Source organism: Phalaenopsis equestris, unplaced genomic scaffold, assembly GCF_001263595.1.
Source record: "Phalaenopsis equestris unplaced genomic scaffold, ASM126359v1 Scaffold000002, whole genome shotgun sequence".
Classification (NCBI taxonomy): domain Eukaryota; kingdom Viridiplantae; phylum Streptophyta; class Magnoliopsida; order Asparagales; family Orchidaceae; genus Phalaenopsis; species Phalaenopsis equestris.
Genome location: NW_018164444.1, coordinates 50,761,954 through 50,775,668, shown reverse-complemented (window position 1 = coordinate 50,775,668; position 13,715 = coordinate 50,761,954). Strand labels below are relative to the sequence as shown.

Below are 13,715 nucleotides of genomic sequence, written 5' to 3'. Positions count from 1 at the left end.
CCAAAGGATATCTCTTGGAACCTTATCGTAAGCTTTTTCTAAATCAATAAAAATCAAATGTAGATTCTCTTTATTATCTCTAAACTTCTCCATCAAACCTCTCAATAAATGTATAGCTTCCATAGTAGACCTGCCCGGCATAAATCCAAATTGATTATGAGAAATCTTTGTAATGCGTCTTAACCTATGATCAATTTCTCCCATAACTTTAAAATATGACACATCAACTTAATTCAAGATTTAAGTACATGCCACTCAATTTTAATGTATGTACATATCTGGCACATCAACTTCAGTTTTTGCATGCATGTCACTTTACATGGGTGTATTTCACATTTAAAAGTTGAAATGGTGGTATTTTGATGTGATGTGAACAATTTGGGTGGTATGAATGTAAAAATAAAATTTTGCCGTTAGATATTAAATACATATGATTTGGGTGGTATGTAAGTACCCCTAAAGGAAAGTACTTTAAATGTGAATATCTTCAAAATTATGATAGATTACAATTATAACTAGTAGTGATTCCTACCATAAGTTAATATATTTGGTTACACTCTCTTGCAAACCTAACGTGGCATAGAAGATGCCAATTTAAATTTTGAGATGTAATGACTTGAGTTGTTGCCATGAGCTTGCATGTGACGTAAGGAATCATGTCCAATCAATTGACGTAAGGAATCATGTCCAATCAATCAAAGAGATGGTATTGTGAATTGGATGCAAAGAGTTAGCAACAATATTTGTTCTAGCAAAGACTTGGGTAAGTTCCTTAATGGATCCATCAATCGAGATTATCAATCGAGATTATTGAGGTTGAGGGAGAGTATTGTTACAGAGCGTTAATAGAGAGCGACAATAGAGAGCATTCGTTGAGAGTAATGATTGAGAATCGACAAAGAATACTGTTAGAGAGCATTGATAGAGAGAATTTAATAGTTTGGATCGGAAAAAAATAATGAAATAAAAATGGGTTATAGGATGGACTCCCGCATGAGAATGAAGATTCTCTAATATGTGAAACTTAAGAAAATAATCACCATTTTGCCACAGTGGTCACAACTAAGATTGATGAGCTATATTTAGCCAAGTAAATCATGTAGAAGTTTGATGTAGAGGTTGGCTTGTTACTGAAAAGACTATGGCGGAGGATGGTGATAGGAAAGCATAAGAAAGAAGTTGATAACACCAATGATTTGTGGATTGTTTTATGAATCTCGCCTATGATGCTGACTCTAGTTTTGCACTTTTCCTGCACAAATGCTAGACATGCTATCTTCAGTCTACTTTTCCTTTTTCTTTTTCCTTCAAAATTTTCTTTTCTTTTTTATCACTTTTAGCTTCTTTGTGCCTGTTCTACCTTTCATTATATATGCCTAAATATTTAACTCTTTCAATTTTTTAGTACCTTATTAGCAATAGGTGAAACTTTCACTGTCTTTTTAGAAAATCATTTCTCTTGTTTTCATAACCCACTTATCTATTTTAATATTATTATTATTTCCATTTTAAATACTAATTATTTGGTAATTGTTTGCTGCCCGCTAATATTTGGTAGCTCATGTGAAGTTTTCCTCAGTTTTACGAACAAATGGTGCATATGAAATCCTGTATAAATGAATTTATATCATACAATTTTTTTTTTCAAATAGTATAGACATCTTTATTGTGGCTTTAAAGATCTACCTTTGAAAGCTCTTTGATATTCTTGCCCTGCGGTAATCATCAGGCAATTCTCCATTTTAGTCCAAACCTAATTTTTCCATATATTTTGTATAATTGATCAAGTAGCTCAACTAGACATATACTTCATCATCAGCATTTTTTTAAGTTATACTTTAAGGGGCATTTATATGCACACCACACAATTCTTATGTATTTACATATCTATCACCTAAACATTTATATCTACATGCATAACACTCAAATCTTTAATATCACATAAAAAATACAACTTCACTTTCTTTAAAAAAAAAATTGAATTACATATTTTCATGCCTAGGACGAATGTGTTATATGTGTAAATATGGTGTTAGATATGCAAACACATAAGAATTGTGTGGTATGTCTGTAAATTTCCGTACTTTTAAATTTCAGTTCCAGTTAAATGACTTTGATGCGGTCAATTTCTAATCTATTCTGAGTCCTTTTTCTTATAAATTTTTTTTTCATCAATTTAGCTCTCATTTTAAAGAGATTCTCACTAATTAAAATTAAAAGAGAGTCCTTTCTGGATTTAATTTTTTAAAAATTAAAATACTAATTTAGCTCTCATTTTTTTCATCAATTTAGCTCTCATTTTAAAGAGAGTCCTTTTTCTGCATTTAATTTTTTAAAAATTAAAATACTAATGTTTTAATATGATATAAAGGATCTATTTTTCATAAACATAATTTGATATAAATTTATTACGTAAAATTTAGGTGTTACTTATTTAAATATATAACATATACGCAAAAATTAAATTTGAGAAGTTAGATAATGTTAATACATAGGAATTAAGTGCTATGTATGTGAATCTTTTTTTTTTCTTATGGACGATTTGTATATGCACCACGTCATTCCTACGTATTTATATATCTTATAGCTAAACTTTAACTTTTACATATCTCACCTTATATATATCTATGAAAATATATATTTTACATCTGATAGAAAAAAAATTATAATATTAATATAAAAATCAACATTTAGGTGTTACATATGTAAATATGTATGAATTTGGTTACGTCACTTGAGTTTTTTTTCCTCTTTATAAGTGTTTCATGTAAAAATTTTAATGATTTTTTAAATTTTTTTTTTTATTTAAGTTTTTAGTGCAAAATCAATATATTAACTTTTTTTTTGTTTTTATAAATGTTATTCGTGACACAATCAAATCATTAAGAGAAAATCATAATTAATTTATTTTGGTACAACTTCTATCATGAATAACAATTCATTTTATATTTTTTATTTAAATATTTTGTTTATCTAACAAAATTTGATAGTTATAAAATAAAAAAGTTAATATCAAAATAAATTGATAAAATAATTAAAATAGATTTCACAGTAATTCTATTATCTTAAGATATTATAATATGAGTTATTAATCACAATTTGTATTACACCAAACTTATTTTTTTTTTTACATATTTACCTAATACTTAAATTATCTAAATCAAATTTACATGAGAATATTATAGTCAATCTAATTTTTCTAAAATAATAATAATATTATTAATTACACTTTCCTGCTTAATTGTAAATGTCCAAGAAACTTCACATTGCTCAGCTATTTGTGACCATCAACAAAGCTTAGGACACCGATCAGTTAATTTCTTCGTAGTAAATCTTTCACTTCTCTGGCGACACCGTCAACGTTCGTCTGAGAAGTGATGTCTCCACCGAGTTTTTTTCGGTATTTATTATGCTCCTTCGTATCTGTATTTTTATCTTCGTTGTTCCACCACCGTAGTAATTGATCAATTAATTGTATTAATTCTCTTATGCCCTATCTGTCGGGGAGATTTGATCTTATAGTTTGACATTATCAGTTTTTCTTCTTCTATTAATAGCCCTCGCCTACTCATCTCCAAGTCCCGATTTTCATTCATAATCTCCTTCTTAAGCGCACCGTCATCACCCGATACGTGACATTTGAATGTCGGATTCTCAGTGATATTTTCTTAAACGTTATATCGTTACTTATTTTTTTCAGTTGTCTGTATCCTATCTCTTCACTCATTGTCAACCTTTGACTGCAAACAATTTTTTCATTACTTTTTAATTTCTCCAAAACCATATAGATTATTGCATCAACAAAGACGCAATCATTTATTGTGCTCTCTCCTATCCTCAAGTCATGTCCATAATTGATGATCACATCAGATTATACGACCCTCAGTCAGCCTCTCATGTTGTGCATTTGTCTTTCATTGACGTGCTTCTAGATCTTAAGGTTACGGAGGATTTTCTTGCTTTTGGCAGCACAAATTGTTCTGTATCCATGGAACATTTCAAGACCGAGGAAGTGACGACACAGTTGTCTTGTAAGCACGTATATCATAAAGAATGCATTGCACGGTGACTACAAATACGCAACTCATGTCCAATTTATCGGGAGTGCGGTACTAATAATTTACAACCAGTGATTTCTAATACTGTTACTGCTGATGAAATGACAGGTGACGGAGAGTCGGATCTCATGTTGATAAAATTTAACATTGTGCTGCAATAGTAAGTCAATTTAGAGGTTGAGTTGCAGAGAAGTGCTGGATATGTGAATGCGACTATAGGACAAGAAACAAAATTAATGTTGTACAGAGATTTAGTGATCCTTTTGATACTCTTTCAAAACTGATTTTATTTTCTATTTTGTACTCGTGTTAAATATTTTATTTATTTTATTTTGTCTTTTTTTAACAGAATTAAGACTTTTAAACTCAAATTCTCGATCCTTTACGACGCGTCACATTCTCTAGTTAGGAGTGTCTTAACCTTCACCTCTAGAGAAATCTAAGTCATCAGAATATGACAATTAAGTCAGCAATGTTAAATGTAGCAGAAATTTTATTTTCTTTAAGTAGATCACATTTATAAGCATTATCATTAATCAACTTAACAAATTAAAATTGACCATAAGCTCTTGGTTTAAGCTTTCCATATGAATTCGCAGGACTTCAGGTCACTTTCTTGAAAATCATAACTTTCATGAGCTTCTTGGTTTGTTTCAGATACTTGATGTTCTGCTTAACAAGTTCCTTCATCGCCTGCTCAAATTTTGAACCCCCGACATCATTTCTAAGTGAAACAGTGATATGTGGACTAAATCCAAAGGCGTAAGTGGATTGCACCGGTACATAATCTCAAATGGATTGTGACATATGGACTAACAAATAGAATGATTATGGATAAACTCCACCTGAGGAAGAGCTGAAAAAGAAATAGTTTCCTACCAATTCATATGAAAAGTTTAAATAGTTATTTTTAATCTGTTAAGTTGATTAATGACAATACTTAAAATTGTCTACTATAAGATAATAAAATTTATTCTACATTTAATATTGTTGACTTAGTAGTCATATTATGAGGATCAAGATTTCTCTAGAGGTGAGGGTTAAGCCCCTCATAACTAGAGAGTGTGACGCAACCGTAAGGGATTGATAATTTGAGTTTAAAAATTCTATTTCTTATAAAAAATAAACAAAATAAAATAAATAAAATCTCTGACGCACGCAAGTATAAAAAAGAAAATAAAATTACGTTTGAAGGAGCCTCAAATAGGGCCACTGATCTCATGACAATACTAACTTTGTTCCTTTTCTTAGAGCCTTGTTCTAATCTCTTTCACTTTTCTTTAACTCAACCTCTAAATCAACTGGTCATTGCAGCACAATGCTAAATTTTCCCAATATGAAACCCGACTCTCTGTTATCTGTCAATTTTTCATCAGTAACAATATTAGAAATCACCGGCTGCGGATTACTAATACTGTTATCGCAACAAATTGGACACGATTTGCATATTTGTTGTCATCGTGCAATGCATTTTTTATGATGTATGTGCTTACAATGCAACTGCTTTCTAGATCTTGAAATTTTCCATGCATACAGAGCATTCTGCGTTGCTAGAATCAAGAAAATTGTCCGTCACCTTGAGATCTGACAGCACGATAATAGAAGATGGGAGTCGCAACATGAGGGGCGGACCGAATATCGTATAATCTGATGAGATTATCAATTATAGACACGACTTGAGGGCAGAGGATAGGGCAATGAATGATTGCGTTTTTTATTGATACAATATTCTAAGTTTCTTTGGAGAAATTGAAAAGGAATGACCTAATTGCTTGCTGGCAAGGGGGTGAAAATGGGTGCAGAGTTGGATACAAACAACTAAAAAAAATAAGGTAATGATATAACATGTAAGCTATTATCACCAGGACTCCAACTTTCGAATGTCGCGTATCGGTAATGGTAGTGCGCTTAAAGAGAGGATTGGGGATGAAAGACAGGGCTTGGAGATTGAGAGGGCGAGAGCTATTAATAGAAGAAGAAGAAGTGCTTAGAATGTCAGACTATTAGATCAAATCTATTCGGCGGATGTGGCAGAGAAAAATAATTGCGGTCAATTGATTAATTACTACGGTTGTGGAGCAAAAACGACAGAAGTACCGGTACGAAGTGACATAATATACACCGAAAAAAGGTTCAGTGGAGGATATCTCTTCTCCGACAAACGCTGAGGGGGTCGACGGAGAAGTGAAATGTTTACTTCAAAGAGACTAACTGATTAGTGTAATGAGCTTCTTGGATGCTCACAAATAGGCAAGCAATGTAAAGCTTCTTAGACCTTTATAATTGGGCAAGAAAGTGTAATTAAAATTATTATTATTATTTTATAAAATTAAGTTAGCTATTATATTATTATTTTGCCTCTCCAAATAATTTAAAGTTTTCAATATTTGTATAAAAAGATGCTTAAGGACGGTTATATATATTTTTTGAATTATTATTGAAATTGAAATGTGATATTCAAGTGTATTTTTTGAATTTATTTTATGTTTGTTTTGAATACTGTCTTCATTATATTAAGAGCATTCAAAATTCTATTTTATGAATATATTTTTTTTCTATTTATATGGTCATTGGAAGTATTAAAAAAATGAGAGATTGTTTATCTGATTGGAACACATTAAGCAATACGTATGTGTTATTAAAAAGTTATTTTTGGGGCTTTTTGGTATCTGTTTTACTAATCATTTTTACTGGGGTACTATAGTTACAATATATTATTTTTATTTATGATAGTATAATATTTAGAGTAGCATACATTAAGATACAAGATAATTTGTTTAAAACTTACTATTAAAATAAAATATTGTTTATAATTATATTTATATTCTTTTATTTAAAAAATATTAAAATTATGTTATTTTAAATAGAACAACACTCCAGTATATTTTTTTATTCCTCAAGTTTTTATTCTTACTCATGTGCTAAAATGACTGAATAACCAACTCCAGGACTTCTCTATCAAAACGATCACAATCACAGAAACAGTCTATCATATGGTCAAATTCTTATGAAAAAGAAGAGTTCTTTCACAATAGACCAAATACTGAAGTTTCCAATATTACCTCAGTTACAGAGCAGGTCCGAGCTTTTGGTTGCTACAGGTTCGTCGTTTGATCCTCAGGAGCAATCCTTTGAATTCAATTTGAAGCTCTAATTGGTTCCTTGTATGTTCTTGACCGGCAGGAGTCTTGGGTTGCTCAATTAGTTGGTTTGAGGGGCTAATATCATCTTGATTTGGGGGTTGAGAGTTTTTTCTTTCAACAAAAGCTCTATATTCAAAGCCCTATGCAAGCATTTGTGATTAAATTTGCTTAAATTAAATGAAATAAGTATTTATTAAAAATCAAGTGTTTAATGAAAAAAAATTAAATAATATCTAATTTATTTATTTATGTTCATGAAGATACTTGTTCAGTAGTCAACAGATATCCTCTAAAAAATTTTATGGTAAAATTGATAATAGCATATATCATATATATTATTTATAAAGTTTTTGATTAATTAAAATTAATTTAATTATATCGTATAGTAAAAAACAGCATGATTAAATTCAAATTAGGAGTCCTGATTTAAATATTCTCAGTAATAGGGGAAGGGGAGATCAAATTGACGATCAAATTTACTCATAGGCACTATTGACTTCAACTGACAAATATGTTACTTCAAAACATGTTCTGCCAGAATAATTTGCCCAGTCAGTTCGACATGTTAGGGCACTTCATTAATTCACCTTAAATCCGGACTACAATATACACATTATTAGATAATTGTTATTATTATGATATTTCTTTCTTATGTTGAGTAGACATTTATATAATCACCCTTAGGGGCCTACCAAAATATATATATATATACAGTTTTCCTTCGTTTTCTTAGTATGAAAGTCATAATCATCTTCATTTTTGCTCATTCGGGCATAAATTTATTATAATTTTCTAATATTGTGGTGGTTTTTCTATCTTTATGTCATTACCCGCATGACTGTATTACCTGTAATTTGATTGTGTATATAAGTACGACTCTCCCCACTAATTATTCAACCAACCTTTGTTCTTTTGAATTAAATTGAATGTTTTTTAATTTTAATAAAAAATTAGTACTTATATCATTGCAGTATTTTTCCTTGAAAAATTATTACTTGTATCGTTTATCTAACTAACAAAAAAAAAAAAAAAAGATACCTATTAATAAAAATGTGAGTATAAACCATTTATGAATTGAATAGTCATTTCCATTTTTCAATTCCTCTCATTTAACTCTTTTAAAAAGTGTTCTACAGTTCTTGACAGAACTTTGCTGCAGGCATGAGAAATATGCCATCCAGTACAGAGCCATGTTTGTTGTAAACTGCACAATTAGAAATTATCAATCTTAAGGGAGCAGGGTAAGAGCAAATGGAAATCTAAAAAATTTACAGATTGTGGTAATTTTCATCAGGATTATAATGATAATAAGATTTTTCATCCGGTTTGTTGCTCAGTTTGCTGAACGGATGTTGGCGTATTTGACAAAGATGAGGTTCATCACTTTTTTAATGTTATTCCAAGCACTTCCTAAGCTTTTGCTGTTAATTACTTAAATATTTGTTTGCTTTATACACATAACTAAGTTTCTTGCAGCAATGTTCAGAATGTTTGTTTCAATTGATAGCCGAAATGGATGTTATTGATTATTTTCTATACTTGTTTTGATGGTAAATATATGCTTCATATTGTCAATTTGTTGGTTATTTTACTTTGGAAATATTAATTTTTTGATGAGCTATGAGAGTTTTTGAGGATTGGGTAGAGATTTGCATTCTTTCATGCCAGCTCTATGTAGAATGTCTTTCATATAGCTTGCTTGATTGAAATGATATCCACAAGAAGTAGTTTGAATGGTGATACCGAGATAGGTAGATAGTGTTCAGGAATTTCATGGAAAAGGATTGCTACAAATCTTGCTGAAGTTGCTACATCAAATCGTTGTTATTTCCTGTTAATAATATATCATCTACATAAAGTAGAAGATGAAGTATATGAGACCGATGATGTAAATGTAATAAGCTTTACTGATGTGAAACCCAAATTTGAGAAGATGTTTGGTGAAAGTTTGATTCCATTGTCTCGGTGTATGTTTAAGTTCATAAATGGATTTCTGTAATAAACAAACATGATTAGGATATGTGGTATCTTTGTGACATGGAGGTTGATGCATATAGATATTTTGTTGAAGTTGACCGCCGAGAAAAGCGTTAAAGACATCCATTTGTATTATTTTCCACTGAAAATGAAGAGTGATAATGAGAAGAATTCTTGTAGTAGGAATCTTTGCAAATGGACTAAAAGTATCTTTTATAATTAAGTCCATATTCCTTTTAATATCCCAAATCTACTAATCTTCATTTGTACCTAGCCACTGATCCATCTTTATTTCATTTAATCTTGTATGTCCATTTGCTTCCCATTATTGGCTCACTTACTGGTGTAGGAACAAGTGTTTTAGTGTTTTGTTTTAGCAAATCTTGAAACTCCTCTCTCATATCTTGTTTCCAGTTACTATCGTTGGTCGCTTGTTTGTAGGTGATGGGTTCAGTTTGGACGGATTGGACATGGAGCAGGTCAAATATGTGTCGCTTGGATAGGAATTCTCTTTGGGATCAAGTAATCATGGTGTGCTTAGGTGGAGGTGGCTTTTCAGTGAGGGCTTTGGATACTTTGGATAATTGAGTGGGTTGCGATGTGGGCTCAGTTTGAGGTGGAGCTTGAAGAATTGTAGGGACTGTGTGAGTTGCAGACTTGTTAGGAGTTGAAGCTTTTTGGTTAGTATGTACGATGGAGGGGGGATCAAAATATTTATAACCTTTAGTGTGAGCGGGATATCCAAGAAAGGCACAAGGTAAGGATGCTGAAGTTTGTGTTATGTTGGAGCCCGGTTCAGACCCTCTCCCGCTCCCGCCCTTCCGATCGCGCACAGTCGCGATCCCTCCTCTGCCCATTCCCGCGCGTGAAGCGAAGCGTTCAATCGCGAACCGCAGGCGCCAATCGCTCTCGCCTTACCTTTTTTGTGAAGCGAAACATCTCTTCGCTTCCTCCTGTTCGTGATAAAAACCTTCAGATGACTCTTCTTGGGTTTTAGAAGTTACGGTGTTCTTCTTCGGTTTCCTCGGGATAGAGGAAGGAAGGTGCAAGAAGTAATTCCTCGCGGTGAAGGAAGAAGAAAGAAGAAGAAAATTGTTCTTTCTTAGCCTATTCTTGGTGGTTTGTGGCTAAAGAGAAATTAAGTTTATTTCTCTTGTCAGTTTATCTTTTTCGGTGTATCTTGGTGTAGAGAAAATAATAAAGAGAAGAAGAGAGAGCAACGAAGTGAACGAAGTGAGAGTGAAAGATTCCTCTTGTAAGTCGAGGTGATCGACTGGTGTAAATTTCTCAAGTAGTAAAATTCTCTGCAACTCTGTGGACGTAGTCACTTTGTCGAACCACGTAAATCTATGTTTTTTTCTGGTGTGAAATTTTCTCTTTCAATTTTTCGTTTCATCGATTATTCTCCTGTTTGATTTATATATATATCACATCAACTGGTGTATATCTATATCTCGCCACAACAACTGATATCAGAGTTTTGTTCAGATCTGAGGAAGAATGATGACTGTAGATGAAGTGAAGGTTTCAGGGATTGAGAAATTTGATGACACAGATTTTGGTTACTAGAGGATGCAAATAGAGGACTACCTCTATGGGAAGAAACTTTATCTTCCATTATTGGGGAAAAGACTTGAAAGGATGGATGACGTCGAATGAAATTTGTTGGATCGATAAGTTCTGGGGGTTATTCGATTGACATTATCGAGATCCGTTGCACATAATGTTGTCAAAAAGAGGAAGACTGCAGATTTTATGGCAGTCCTATCTGATATGTATGAAAAGTCATCGGCGAATAAAAATGTGTTTTTGATGAAGAAGTTATTCAATTTGAAGATGGTGGAATGTGACCTGAATGATTTCAATACTATCACAAATCAATTGTTGTCTGTTGAAATTGATTTTGATGATGAGATACATGCGCTGATATTGTTGGCATCGTTGTCAAATAGTTGGAAAATCATGAGGATGGTAGTTAGCAGTTTTGTAGGTAAATCTAAATTGAAATGTGATGATATTTGTGATTTGATTTTGACTGAGGAGGTTCGCAGGAAAGATTCTGACAAGATCTCAGGTACGAGTTCGATACTGAATGTTGATTTCAGAGGGAGATCACAGGACAATGACTCAAATAGAGGGAGATCAAAATCAATGTATGATCAGCATAGTTAGCAGACACTGCTGGAATTGTGGCAAGGTTGGCCACATAAAGAGGAATTGCAGGAATCCCAATAATATGAAGAATGATAGCGTAAATATGGTATCAGAAGAAGTACAAAATGAACTATTGTTGACAGTTCATAGTTTTGTTGATGATGGAAGTGAAGAGGATGTTGGGTCTGGGACACCCATTTCTATTGTTCTACAGACAGATGGTGGAGAACTACAGAGCTATGAAGAAATCTTGTAAGATGAAATTTCGAGCAAGTGGGAGCTGACAAAACTTCCACTAGGGAAGAAAACATTACAGAACAAGTGGGTGTACTAGGTGAAGAGTGAACTTTATGGCAGTAAAAGGTACAATACTAGACTTGTTGAAAAAGACTTTCAACAGAGGTAGGATGTTGCTCATGCAGTGGGAGTTGTAAGCAGAGACGAGTAATTCAAAAAATAGCTTGGAGGTGCAAGGCTATTTGGACCCTGCTAATATGTTGACTGAAGGTGTACTCTTGAAAAACTGAAGTGTGCACAGCTTCAGTTGATCTTCTACATGAATACAAGGCTTTGAGTTGCAGAGGTGAAAGATTCAAGTTGGAGGATTCACAGTGGAGGATTCATGTTTGAAGAAAAGGGCGACACTGCTAGTGGAGGATATCAGTTCGAGGAAGGAGATGTTGTAGCATGTGTATTAGTCTTCAAGTGAGAGATTTGTTATGCTGGAGCTCGGTTCAAACCCCCTCCCGCTCCCGTTCTTCTGATCGCGAAAGGTCGTTATCACTCGTTAGTGATCTCGCCTCCACCCATTCCCGCGCACGAAGCGAAGCGTCTAGTCGCGAACCGTAGGCGCCAACTGCTCCCGCCTTTCCTTTTTGTGAAGCGAAGCATCTCTTCGCTCCCTCCTGTTCGTGATACAAGCTTTTGGATGGCTCTCCTTGGGCTTTAGAAGTCACGGTGTTCTTCTTTGGTTTCTTCGGGATATAGGAAAGTTTCCTTGGGATAAAGGAAGGAAAATGCAAGAAGTAGTTCCTTGGGGTGAAGGAAGAAGAAAAAAAAGAAGATTGTTCTCCCTTGGCTTCTTTTTGGTGGCTTGTGACTGAAGAGAAATTGAGTTTATTTTTCTTATAAGTTTATCTTCTTCAGTGTATCTCGGTGTAGAAGAGAAGAGTAGAGATAGAAGAAGAAAGCAACGAAATGAGAGTGAGAGATTCCTCTTGTAAGCCAAGGTGATCGACTGGTGTAAATTTCTTAAGTAGTAAAATTCTCTGTAACTCTGTAGACGTATCTACGTAAATCTGTGTTCTTTTCTGGTGTGAGTTTTTCTCGTTTTATTTTTCGTTTAGTCGATCGTTCTCATGTTTGATTTATATATATATACCACATCAACTGATGAATATCTATATCTCACTACAAAAAAAATTTTTTGTGAATTGGTGTTAACCATGGATAACATTGACAGCTGTAGTTTTCTTGATGATTGTAGTCAGATATATAACCATAAAGGGACTGATATGATCTATGACTTTGGATGGTAGTCGATTTATCAGGTAAACAACTGTAAGAACTGTCTCAGGCCAAAGGGATGGAGGATGCTGAAGTCTGCTAGGAGTGCTCTGGTGGTTTCCAAAATAAGTCAGTGCTTTCGTTCAACCATGTCATTTAGCTGTGGGGTATAAGGACAGTTCGTTCAATACTAGATGTATTGAGTAGTCTTTTGAATTGATGACTAACATATTATCCCCTATTGTCTATCCGTATAGCCTTTATTCTTTGATTGAATTGAAGTTAAACTACTTTTTTGAAGTTGGAAAAGTGAGTAATGTCTTCATATTTGTGTATCTATGGATAGATCCAAGTATACCTGGTGAAGTCATCTATGAAAAATACATAATATATGTATCCTTGAGCAGGAGCGGTTGGGGATGAGCCCCATACACCTGAATGATCTAGGCTGAAGGTGTACATCAAGAACTAGTAGAATTAGAGAAAGAATTACTATGGCATTTAGTTGTAACACAAAAAAAAAAAAAAAGAAATTGTTTGAAATATGTAAATTGTGTTGTTTAGTTATACTTTGTAGAATTTGTTGACTGGCCTGCCCAAACCTATGATCCCATTGATTCAATTTATTGGTGACCGAGATTAATACTTAGGGATTGGTGTGAATGCAATACAACCCATCACTGTAGGGACCCTGAAGGAGAAGCTGTTGATTAGTCTGATCCTTTTTTGATATCCGTTCGCATAAAAAATGATCATACAATTATTATCACGAGCTAGTTGAGAGAGATATCAAATAATAAGATATTTGAGTAGTGTGAAATAAGTGTTTGAAAATTAGCTTACGATTAGGGGGGGGGGGGGGGGGGGGGGGGGGGTC

The 13,715-nt window shown here is 33.2% G+C and overlaps 1 long non-coding RNA gene across 2 annotated transcripts in view; it reads left to right on the top strand.

Annotated features, from left to right (window-relative positions):
* The window catches only part of LOC110021475, a 12,936-nt gene extending 4,263 nt beyond the window's left edge, over positions 1 to 8,673 (top strand). The window contains exons 2-4 of one of the 2 annotated variants that reach the window (XR_002293655.1): positions 7,007 to 7,159; positions 8,361 to 8,442; positions 8,539 to 8,673. This is a non-coding gene — a long non-coding RNA (uncharacterized LOC110021475). The remainder of the gene's footprint in view (positions 1 to 7,006; positions 7,160 to 8,360; positions 8,443 to 8,538) is intronic. The other variant, XR_002293656.1, reaches the window with a different exon arrangement.
* The last annotated feature ends 5,042 nt before the right edge of the window (positions 8,674 to 13,715 follow it).